Below are 12,445 nucleotides of genomic sequence, written 5' to 3' on the forward strand. Positions count from 1 at the left end.
ACAACTGTTCCGAAATGAGCAGCACCATGAAGATATTTCTGTTTCTTCTCAACATCGTGGTTATTTCTGCAGAGTCTGTATCAGGTGACCATATAGGGCAACAAAGAATTTTAAAAGAAATCATTGCAGAAGTGATGAACTTGTTACCTAAGGAAAGATATATTACATGTGTTTTTTTCCAGTGCTTAAAAGTTTAAGCATGTTTTCAACCAAATAATTCTATGTCAGTGACCTAACATTTGTTTTATTCTCAGAGTTCTTGGATTTTTGTAAAAGATGTGATACTAGATTTTCACTGCACTGTAACAGGATTTGTTTGTTTGTTAGTTTGTTTGTTACTATCAAATTAAATTTGCAATAATACCATTTTATTATAATATCTCTCTGGTTACATTGACATGGCAACTTCAGGATGAGAGCTTTTGCAAGGCAGGAAAAGTCCTATCAGCATTTACAGCAGAAGAGCTTGGACTAAAGAAAGAAGACTGGCGGCTGCCCAGGATCCTTGCAGCCTACAACAGAGTGAGTGACTGTGATAATTATTTGAAGATCTCAACCAGTTAAAGATACAAAAAATAACAAAAAATAAAAAAACTGTATTTATTTTACAAACCCGATTCCAAAAAAATTGGGACACTGTACAAATTGTGAATAAAAAAGGAATGCAATAATTTACAAATCTTATAAACTTGTATTTTGTTTACAATAGAATATAGATAACATGTCAAATGTTGAAAGTGAGACATTTTGAAATGTCATGCCAAATATTGGCTCATTTTGGATCTCATGAGAGCTACACATTCCAAAAAAGTTGGGACAGGTAGCAATAAGAGGCCAGAAAAGTTTAATGTACATATAAGGAACAGCTGGAGGACCAATTTGCAACTTATTAGGTCAATTGGAAACATTAATGGGTATAAAAAGAGCCTCTCAGAGTGGCAGTATCTCTCAGAAGTCAAGATTGGAAGAGGATCACCAATTCCCCCAATGCTGTGGTGAAAAATAGTGAAGCAATATCAGAAAAGAGTTTCTTAGAGAAAAATTCCAAATAGTTTGAAGTTATCATCACCTACAGTGCATAATATTATCCAAGGTTTCAGAGAATCTGGAACAATCTCTGTGCGTAAGGGTCAAGGCTGGAAAACCAAACTGGATGTCCATGATCTTCTCTATAGGTCAAAAAAGAAGCCATATCTAAACATGAAGCGTTTTCTCTGGGCCAAGGATAATTTAAAATGGACTGTGGCATAATGGAAAACTGTTCTGTGGTCAGGCGAATCAAAAGTTGAAGTTCTTTTTGGAAAACTGGGACGCCATGTCATCTGGACTAAATAGGACATACATAACCCAAGTTGTTATCAGTGCTCAGTTCAGAGGCCTGCATCTCTGATGGTATGGGGTTGCATGAGTGCGTGCAGCTTACACATCTGGAAAGGCACCATCAATGCTGAACGGTATATCTAAGTTCTAGAACAACATATGCTACCATCCAGACGTCGTCTCTTTCAGGGAAGACCTTAAATTTTCCAACATGACAATACCAGACCACATACTGCATCAATTACAACATCATGGCTGCGTAGAAGAAGGATCTGGGTACTGAAATGGCCAGCCTGCAGTCCAGATCTTTCACCCATAGAAAACATTTGGCGCATCATAAAGAGGAAGATGCGACAAAGAAGACCTAAGACAGTTGAGCAAATAAAAGCCTGTATTAGACAAGAATGGGACAACATTCCTATTCCTAAACTTGGGCAACTTGTCTCCTCAGTCCCCAGATGTTTGCAGACTGTTATAAAAATAAAAGAGTGGATGCCACACAGTGATAAACATGGCCTCGTCCCAACTTTTTTGAGATGTGTTGATGCCATGAAATTTTAAAATCAACTTATTTTTCCCTTAAAATTATACATATTCTCAGTTTAAACATTTGATATGTCATCTATGTTGTATTCTGATTAAAATACTGAAATTTGAAACTTCCACATCATTGCATTCTGTTTTTATTCACAATTTGCACAGTGTCCCAACTTTTTTTGGAATCGTGTTTGTAACATTTTTGTTCTAAAATAACCAAATTGTCCAAAAAATTACCAAAAATAAAAACTAATCAATGCTTCAGACATCTCATAATAATGATATTACTGACCATTGAATAATACAAATAAAAGACCGCAAAACATTTGAGCATGCAGAATATATTTCCTAATCTGGAGCAATACTTAATCTGATATGAGATATCATGGATGTTAATTTCATAATCCTTTTCCTTTTTAATGTGGATTAATGTCACTAATGTTATTTATTTATTCCTCACAGAAGATTCACTGCACCACCTCATCATTAGCCCGCAAAACTGAACTTCAACTGCTTTTGAGAAAAATAATTCAGTGTGCTATGACAAAATATGCGAGATCCTTAGAGTTTTGCAATGCTATATATATATAATTAGTGAAATATATAATTAGTGAAATACCTGTGGTCTGACACATTAATGGAATTTTTCTCACAATAATTACAAGACTCGTCTCTCCATTCTTTCTTGCTTGTGGTCTTTATTACTGTATTCCTATTATTAGTGTGAATTACTATTAATATTTAGCTTTAAGTTATTTATGTTCAGGATCTTTATTAACACATCTTGGTCCAGGTGGATCTGAATTGTGCTATAGCTGCTGCACTACCATTAATGTGTAAGGATGTAACCATTTATTGCACTATACTGGGGCAGAAAGCAGCATACAAGCAAAATACAAAAGAATACTGTAGTCTGGTGGTACAGTGAGTGGTGCTTCTGCTTTAGAGTCACTCTTTCACTGGTTTATGTGAACAATACTGTCTGTATAAAGTTCAAAATGTTCAAAACAGTGTGGGTTTCTTCCATGTTCTCTGGTTTTCTTCCACCTCTCTAAAATATGCCAGTAGGAGGACAGGGCATTAATAAATAGAATTAAGTGTGCAAATAAATGTACTGACATCCATTCAGTGTAAATTCTCACTGTAAATGGAAAAGAATCCATAGCAAGGATCCCTAACAATGCTGATCGAAATGAAGTACTTATTAAAGATCAATGAATGAATAAATGAATCAATCAATCAATGGTAAGAATTGATCCAATTAATAGAATTGAATGAATGTATGAATGAATGAATGAACAAATGAATGAATGGAAAAAGTGATAATTCAATTTAGAGATATTTTAGGCTAAAGTGTCAGATGTGGCTCTAAACTATATATTATCAGTGCTTAGACAAGAGTATGTACCTTAATTAAATCTAAATGAAATTGAAAGTAAATTAAATTCTTTAAACCTATTTTTAATCACTGCATATTTTTCCCCCAAGAAACACAAGACACATCTTTGTTCTTTCTTACTCATTCCTTTCTTCTTGGTCAGATACAGAATCAACTTTACTGACCATGTATACTCGAGCATGCAAGGAATTTGTTTCCAGTTTAGAACGAACCAATAGTGCACATTTAACCTTCAGACACCACACAGCTGTGGTGGACTGAGCAGGGCTTAGACTAATATTAACATAAATACACATAACACAACTTAATGAACAAGCGTAAGAACAGTACACACTGCTCCGTGTGTCAGAGAACCACCAGCCACGCCTCCCTCAAGCTCTCACCCCTCACGATCAGCCTCTCCCTCCTATTATTCACCCGCACCTGTTTTCCCTTTATCAGCCCCCTTTAAAAGAGCTCTCTCTCCCGTCACTTGCTGTCCAATATACCGTTTACTTACCCTAGATTGCCGTTCCTGTGCGGTTCTTGTTATACCCACTCCAATTAAGTTCTTTGATACCTGAAATCTCGTTTCATGGTATACTATGTTTGAATCCTTTTTAGTTCAATAAAACTACACACTGCACATTTTGACCAAGCAGAACCATAAAAATATGGTTTTTGCTAGAATTATTTAAGGTATATAAGAAATTAATGTCAAACAGCAAAGAATTTTATCCAGCCACAGAGAAATACCAGAGAACCTTTATAATACAGAATAAAGAATACAAAAATATTTTAATAATAATCACTGAAACCTGCTGAAACTGTAAATTAGAGAACATAAATTACACTCAATTTGTAATTTTATTTTACTATGTCTGGTAAATCTAAAAAAACCTTCAATATTTCAAGCATTTCAAGCAAGATTCCAGCATAAGAACCAACAAAGGCTTTGTTTTCTTTGCTGCTGCACAGGAGCATTGTGGGATACATCTGGCTAAGTAAACCTTTGGTTTGTCCTTTATTACTTGAAATTCAGAAGGTCTGAAAATTTTCTCAGTGAGTAGTTATAAATTTAAAAGTCTGTATGGTTCCAGTTAAATTCAGTTTTAATTCAGTACTTTTAATAATGGCCATTCCCCAAAAAGCAGAATTACAGAATATCTTTCATAAATTAGTGGCAACAGGTTGAGGACCTTGTAATCTGAGTATTTTTTCCTTTGGACTAGTGGGTCACCTGCAGATGATTTTGTGCCCCAGCAAATAAAATGTTTCTGCATATAGACCAAATAGCAGTTTGAGAGAAAAAAATTTCTCTAACTCCTGAGACCATGCACAAGTCCACTTATTTATGACCCAACTTTATCATTGCCACTCATCTATTTGTGCATCGATTTCTGCTGCCTTTACTGCACGTGCAACTGTGCGTCTGATCCTAGCAACAGTGAGCATAATAACTGTAGTAGTGACCCATGGCACCTTAGGCCTCAAACGGCTCTACTGAGTTGACCTTAATGTGCCTGATATCAATTTGATTTTATTAGAAAATAGCGTTTGGCATATATTTATTCCATTATGTGAAATTGCTTCGCTGTCCGGCTGGAGGCATCTTGCGGTCCGGATTCAGACCGGAGTCCGGCAGTTGGCGACCCCTGAGCTAGAGTGTGCAGCAAAAATATCAGATGGCATTAATCTGACGGTGCAAATCTTTATTAAAAGATTTGAATAAAATCTACACTGATTGTATGTGGTACAGAGACAAAAAGCACACTTATCAGTATTTAGCTTTAGGCCCTCCAGCAGTGTGTTCACATGTGTATTTGCTCAACTGTATGAGTATATTTTTCTATACTGTTGTCCTGAACAATGAGTTGAATGAGTTGTCAGAGATTACAATACATATAAATGCGACCTGAACAGACATCTAAACTTTTAAAACAAACAAAGAAATTAATAAATTAATTAATAAACTGAATGTTGCTTTATAGCCCAATCTTTGATCTGTTGTGAATACAAAGTTGCGATTTCCATCCAAAATGGAGGGCAGTATCCAGTAGTAGTAGATTTTTTTTCGTCTTTCTATGTCTAGAGTTGAACATGGATATTCAACTGTGTATAAGAAAAGTCAGTGGTTAAGACGTTAGACATCTGATTGGATGAAATCCCAGCACGACAAATCTACCGCCCCTGGGCCCTTTAGCAACGGCCATAACCTTTAAACGCTCAGTTGTATAAATGAGATAATTAAAAGTTGCTCTTGATAAGAGAATCTGCCAAATGCCATAAATGTAAATATTAAAGTTCTCTGGAAAAAATTTAATTATGATTTTTAACTCAAATGTTAGACTTTCTAATCTTGACGGTTGTGGCAACCTGAAATATTTTCCCACCAGACCACCAGAGGGCATGTCTTGTCAAAGCTGTCTCTGATTAATCCCCTTCAGGCCTACACAGCACACCCTTGTGCACATTATTGAATTTCTACTTTTGTTGTCATTTCCATTTCCAGAGTAAAATTTGCACACCTGATTTGTGTTAACTGATCAGCTACACTAAGTTCCTTGTTTTTTTTGTTTTGTTTTGCTCCTCATGATTGAAGCATTAAGTAACCCAAGCTAAATGATGTTCCCTATAACTTACATAGATCCCTAGCCTTAGCCTAGTGTATTTGTTTTCTCTCCAGTGTTTTGTTTGTTTTTGTAAATAAAGATCTGCACTCGCATCTAGCTCTTGTTCTTTTAGATCTACATTTTGACATTGTCATGCCAGACTGTAAGGCTGTCATGCTGCAGTGAGGCGTTCGATTTGTTTTGAGTGGCACACGCTTCAAGAGCAGAAGAACATCACTATAAGACTGATGAAACTTGGGTGTATGGATAAGACCCTGAGACAAAGCAACAGTCTTCACAATGGAACAGCCATTATCTCCACCACCAAAAAAGGAGAGGCAGATTCGCAGCTCAACCAGGTGCATATTTATTGTCTTTGTCAACATAAATTGACATAATTTTGCATAAAGTATTCATCCCCAGGGGCAAGACCGTCAAAAGCAAGTTCTACTGTTGAATATATTCGGCGAAAGCGACTGCATCCGTGGTGTGCTGGTCTCAAAATCGCCAAATATATCGCTTCATAAATGCAGTATATATTGTCATAAGTCATGTTGAGTCACGAAATATATACTTAGATAATGATTTTCTGATGCGCAATTACATCATTTGTGGGTTTTTGTTTTTAAAATAAAGGGTGTGTTATGTGTATTTTCAATACTAGATTGTAGGTGGCAGACATTTAATTAGTGTGGGAGCCATTAAATAGAATGACTGAATCTGATTTATAATTAATTCTTGTTTAGAACATTTTATTATTAGGTTTTTTTTTTTGTTTTGTTTTTTTGTCCTGTGAGTGTGTGCCCTCTATAGGTCAGGGGCAAAGTTATAAAGGTGGGGCAAGGCGTGGCTGAGGGGAGGCCGGTGCTTGCGCATACCGTTCACTGACCGTAACACAAGACTCCTCAAAGTTTGTTTTTCTTTACTCTTACTTTTTTTCCAACCAAATAAATATCAGCAATTCACTATGCAGTTAATCTCTTCTTATCTTTTTCTTTTTTTTAACGCGTCAACAACGCAAAAACACCGGCAAGCTCAGTAGTGGTGAGCGGACAAAAAGAGCAATGTACACAGGCTGGACACAGACTGCATATGAGACACATAATGACACATACACCTGACATTTTCCGATCTAGTGATGTAGTGCTGAAGCATTTTTAAAAGCTTTTAAAATGCCATGGATTGGAATCTCTGATCATCTGATTAGTATCTCAGCACTTTAACCACTGAGCCACCACTACCACACTGCTACTTCCTTCACATTTATTCACACTTTTGCATTATGTCTACTATTTTTTAATAACAGTTTAACATCTAAGACATGGCAATCGTAAATATGAACAGCAAGAAAGGTCCACATCAGTGCTATTTGACATTCACGAGCGGGGTTAGCAATTTCCTTATTGAGCTCTAGATTAGAAGTAATCTATAGTAATGTAGTCAAGTCAAGTCAAGTTTATTTGTATAGCGCTTTTCACAACAGACATTGTCTCAAAGCAGCTTTACAGAAAACAACAGTGAAGGTGAATGGTGTGCGTTTGTCCCTGATGAGCAAGCCGTGGCGACAGTGGCAAGGAAAAACTCCCTTAGATGATATGAGGAAGAAACCTTGAGAGGAACCAGACTCAAAGGGGAACCCATCCTCATATGGGTGACATCAAGAGTTTGGTCATAAATCTTTCAACAATACAGAACAATTTGTGATCATCATAGATCCAGCAAATGTAGGTAACTGATTTAAATGTCAGATTGATTTCTATGAAGCTATCCTCCAAACCTAGGAGTTCCTGTAAAAAGTATGTCTGCAAATCAAAAAAGACTAGCATTAAAAGGGAACTGTTCAAAAAGCCCCAGTCTAAATAATAAAAATAAAAAAAAGATAGCAATTTATCAATCTTGCCTTATTTTCTTGATAAGGACAGTTTTGGAGTAAGAAGAACGTATTACACAGAGGAATATTAAAACGTTAGTGCAGGGTATGTGTGATAAAATATTAAAAGCTATCAGATATGACCCTGAACACTTTTTCACGTTTCATGTGAAGTCTGTCTTGTCACTTTTTCCATCATCTTTTTCGTTGTATTGCAGATTCCCAGTCACCAAGGAAAAAACTGGTATTGTAACTATATTAAAAACGCAATAGTGTGTGTGTGCATCTTCTTGCTGTGCGGCTGTGGCTTTCCTTCAGATTCTCTGGTTTCCTCACAGATTATCTCAAATGTATGTGTGACGGGTAATCAATAACATCTTAATCAAGATATCAGGAGTGTTTTCCACACATGAGGTACGTCATGCAGACACGTCCTCTTTCAGCTCTATAAGAAGACTGGTATTGAAGACAGAAATACAGCATTGGAACCACCAAACTCTAAGAACTGACCAAATTTCAGCACTATGAAGAGCTTCTTGCTGTTTCTTCTGGGCATCATGCTGGTTATTGCAGTATCCGTGCCATTACAATGTAACAATGTTCACCAACATCTTTTAAAAGAAATCATTAACAGTGTGGATTTGCATCTCAAGATGCCACATAAGGTAAGACATATCGTTGTGTATTTAGTGCTTAAATGCTTAAACGTGAGTAAAACCTGTAATGCAATGTTAATGATCAAACCATTATGTATTCCCAGAATTCTGAAATTTTAGTAAAAGAAGTGATAAAACCTTCATCCTGCGAAGTAACTATTGCTGTTTTTTTGTGTTTTTTTGGTGCTTTAACACATATAATTTAAATCCAATAAATATATTTACATTCAATGTTATTTTTACTGTAATTACATCTGCCACTATGCAATATCTATCTAGTATGATGACTTCTGCAAAGCGAAAAGAGTTCTGTCAGAATTGAAAGCAAAAGATATATCAAATGAAACACCGTATCTGCTCAGAAGACTTTCAGGCTACACTAAGGTGAGTAAATGATATGAAAGCCTGAAAAAAATTAGTTTGAAACCAAATCAGCTAATCAGCTTAATTTTTTTTTCAGTGACAGAACTTAGAAGGGAAGTGGGAATTTACAAGGAAGTGGAAGCTTAGTGTTTATTGCTCTGAGTTACTGATTAGGTTCAAGCCTCAGCATCATCAAGTTGCCACTTTTGGGCCCTTGATGAGCAAGGCTCTTAACCCTCTTAACTCCAGGGACACGATATCATGGCTGACCCTGCACTCTGACCTCAGCTTCCTAACAAGAAAGAATTTCATTGTGTTTTAGTATACATGAGACAAGAAAAAAAAAACATTTAAAAGTGACTATACTACTGGCACAATGCAATCAAACAGTAGACAGTAGTAAATAATAAAGAATAATCAATAAAATTAATCGAATTATTATACTACTGATGTCTATTACACATGTCCAAACATGCAACATACACACATTAATCTGGAGAAAGTCCAAATGTGTACAGATGATTACAAATCAAAATTTCTCCTGAAAAAAGTTAAAAAGCTGCCTTATCATTTCACATTTATTCTTTTCCCCACAGAATATCAGCTGCTTTGACGATAACTTCACATCGGCTATCGAAGTTTCCTTTGACCGTTTTCTGAAAAACATAAAATTGTGTGCTCAAAAACATTACAGGGAATTACATGTGTACATGTGTAACTCATAAGTAGCACTAAGTTTATGGAGATTCGTCAACCAAATATCTGTATGAATGTATTAACTGTTTTAATTTGTTACCATAACAACTATTTATAACTATTTACGATTGGCTATTATTTATGATATATTTATGTTAAAATATGCTCTACAATTTTAAATTATAATTGAATAAATGCTGTTTATAGAATGTTGTTTTAGTGCTGTTTTTTTTTCCTATTTTCTCTTATCACCATCATGTATTATTTGTAACTATCATAAATGAAGCTGGGAGGGTTTTCTTTTTTCAGTTTCTCAGCAACATAAGCTACACTTTTTTTTTTATTAACAAAAAGTTTTTGGGGTTTTTTCATAAATTAATTTCAGAAATGCTTTTGCATAACTACAGTTAACCAATTTGGGCCTAGATCTTACAGAAAAATGGTGGTGGTGGTGGTGGTATGAAGCAGCATGACATGAGCTTACAGAGTAAAAAAAATATATTTCATAAAGTCAAACATATAAATATAATAATCTGAATGAATTAGATTGCTAAATAAGAGATGTCATGATAGGTATAGTTTCAGGTTCGGTAAAGTTTTCTCTTCTGACAACAAGAAGGGTATTTTGCACTTCAGTGAATCTCAGGAGCTTAAAAAGACCTAATTTACTTCTAATGAGGTTAAACAAAGACTAATTCTAAAAGTAAAAGGTTTCCAAATGGTAAAAAAACAATAAGTACACAGTAACTAGTAGAATTATGGTAACTTTACCAACCTTTTGGAACCAGGAGTTGTGGTAGTGTTCTGTGTGATGTTGACCATCAGCTGCAGATACATTGGTTAGAAATGACCAAATAAAGGCATTGGGGTTTATCCACAAAATGCATGGTTGGGTTTAGTGCTACTTTGGCAATAGGCATGCGGTCGATTGTTGTATATGGACTATATCTTTTGGGAATGCAACATTACAGTACTTTTCCCTATTGACAAGAGAGTCTTCTGCATGAGATTTTGAGTCTCAATAAGGAAAACACCCTGTATACAATATATTGCCAAAAATATTGGGTCGCGTGGTGAAAAAAAAGAAGGCCAAGGAGGAGGTCTATGGATGTGGTGAGGGAAGACATGCAGGTAGTTGGTGTGATGGAGGCAGATGTAGAGGACAGAGTGGTATGGAGACGGATGATCCGCTGTGGCGACCTCTAATGGGAGCAGCTGAAAGAAGAAGAAGAAGAAGAAGAAGAAGATTGGGTCACCTGGTCATCAGTACAGTATGTGATTTTTGAGCATTGCATTCCACATTTAGTCATAATTCACTATTATAATTCCCTCCACTCTTCTGGGAAGATGTTCCACTAGATTTTGGTATGTGCTTATGGATAATTGTGTTCATCAGCCACAAGGGTATTATGAAAGGCAGGTACTGATGTAGGTTAGGAGACCTGGGGTGCAATCAGCATTCTAATTCATCCCAAATCTGTTCAGTAGGGATGAGATCAAGTCAAGTCAAGTCAAGTTTATTTCTATAGCCCTTTTCACAACAGGCATTGTCTCAAAGCAGCTTTACCGAAATCAACAGATTAGATGTAATGAGGAAGAAACCTTGAGAGAAACCAGATTTGAAAGGAGAACCCATCCTCAATTAGGTGACATCAAGAGATGTGATCATGTGATCATGTGATTATGTGATCATAAATCTTTAAAAAATACAGAACACTGAAGAGTCAGAACTAACATGAGCACTGGAATGTAATTTTATGTGTAATAAACTTTCTATAGTTTTATAGTCATTTGTGGTTATAAAACTAGGACTAGGAGCTACTGAGCAACTCATTAAATAGCTAAACATTTGCGATCATCACAGATTCAACACCAGCTTCTCCATGCCAGAGCCTTTAAACACTCAAGAAGGTCCAATGTCAAAACTCCACATGAATTGAGATCCAATTTACACTGGTACGTCTCTAGATGGCACGGGTTGTTTGCAAGTTCGGCATCTACTTCTTTAAAGGTCCACAATCTTCATAAGGTGGGACGTGACTGGGCTGGAGCAACCTCAGGATGCTTCAGGATGGGAAGAGAAAGAGAAGCAGTGGAGAAGAATTAGCGTAGCTGCTGTTCATGATATTAACAGAACAAGTTGATAATGTGCATGTGATCGGATGTTTTGGAGCACAAGATTATGATGTGATGTGTGTTATGTGTAGGCTTTGCTAAAAAGATGCATTTTTAATCTGCACTTAAACTGGGTGGGTGTGTCTGAGCCCAGAACACTGTCAGGAAGACTATTCCAAAGTTTAGGAGCTAAATGTAAAAATGCTCCACCACCTTTAGTGGACTTTGCTATTTTAGGAACTACTAGAAGTCCGTAATTTTTGAGATCTCAGGGAGCGTGACAGATTGTAGCATATTAGAAGACTGGAAAGATAATTGGGAGCTAATCCACTTAGTGTTTTGTAAGTAAGAAGCAGTAGTTTGTAGTCGATTCGAAACTTAACAGGTAGCCAGTGTAGGGACGATAAGGTTGGGGATATATAATCATACTCGCAACCGTCCTGGCTGCCGTCTTGCTGTTGCATGAATAGACACGGATTCCTCGCGTTCTCTGCCAGATTGTCTCGTCGGCTTCCTGATTTTTTTTTTAGAATTTTATGCCCCCTCGTTTCGCTTCCCAGATACTTTGGTTACTGTTTTGGATCTCCCGGTTTTCATTGGATTCGCTTTTGCCGCCAGTTTTTTTGTTTATTTTTCTTTTTTTGTCTTTTGTTCTTTCCCTGGTTTCCTCTCTTGGCCATTCCCCATTCTGTGCTGTGGTCGTAGGTTTTCAGACACTTTGTTTTTGTGTGTTTTTTCTTATGTGGACTATTCAGCGTGTAATCATAAGTTTTCTGACACTTTGGTTTTGTGTTTTTTTTGTACGTGGAGTATTCGGCACATGGTCATATGTTTTCGACACTTTGTTTTTGTGTTTTTCTGTGAACTATTCAGTGTGTGGTCGTAAAGTTTTCAGACA

General features: G+C 36.3%; 2 long non-coding RNA genes across 2 annotated transcripts; both read left to right on the top strand.

Moving 5' to 3' along the window:
• Window positions 1-414: 414 nt before the first annotated feature.
• LOC310729188 lies at window positions 415-3,109 on the top strand. Its single transcript, XR_014534484.1, has 2 exons — window positions 415-522; window positions 2,320-3,109. It is a non-coding gene; the product is annotated as an uncharacterized lncRNA (long non-coding RNA).
• A 4,922-nt stretch (window positions 3,110-8,031) lies between these two features.
• Window positions 8,032-9,586, top strand: LOC310729194. Its single transcript, XR_014534490.1, has 3 exons — window positions 8,032-8,525; window positions 8,653-8,757; window positions 9,333-9,586. It is a non-coding gene; the product is annotated as an uncharacterized lncRNA (long non-coding RNA).
• The last annotated feature ends 2,859 nt before the right edge of the window (window positions 9,587-12,445 follow it).

This window comes from Silurus aristotelis (assembly GCF_946808225.1).
Source record: "Silurus aristotelis genome assembly, chromosome: 7".
Lineage (NCBI taxonomy): Eukaryota > Metazoa > Chordata > Actinopteri > Siluriformes > Siluridae > Silurus > Silurus aristotelis.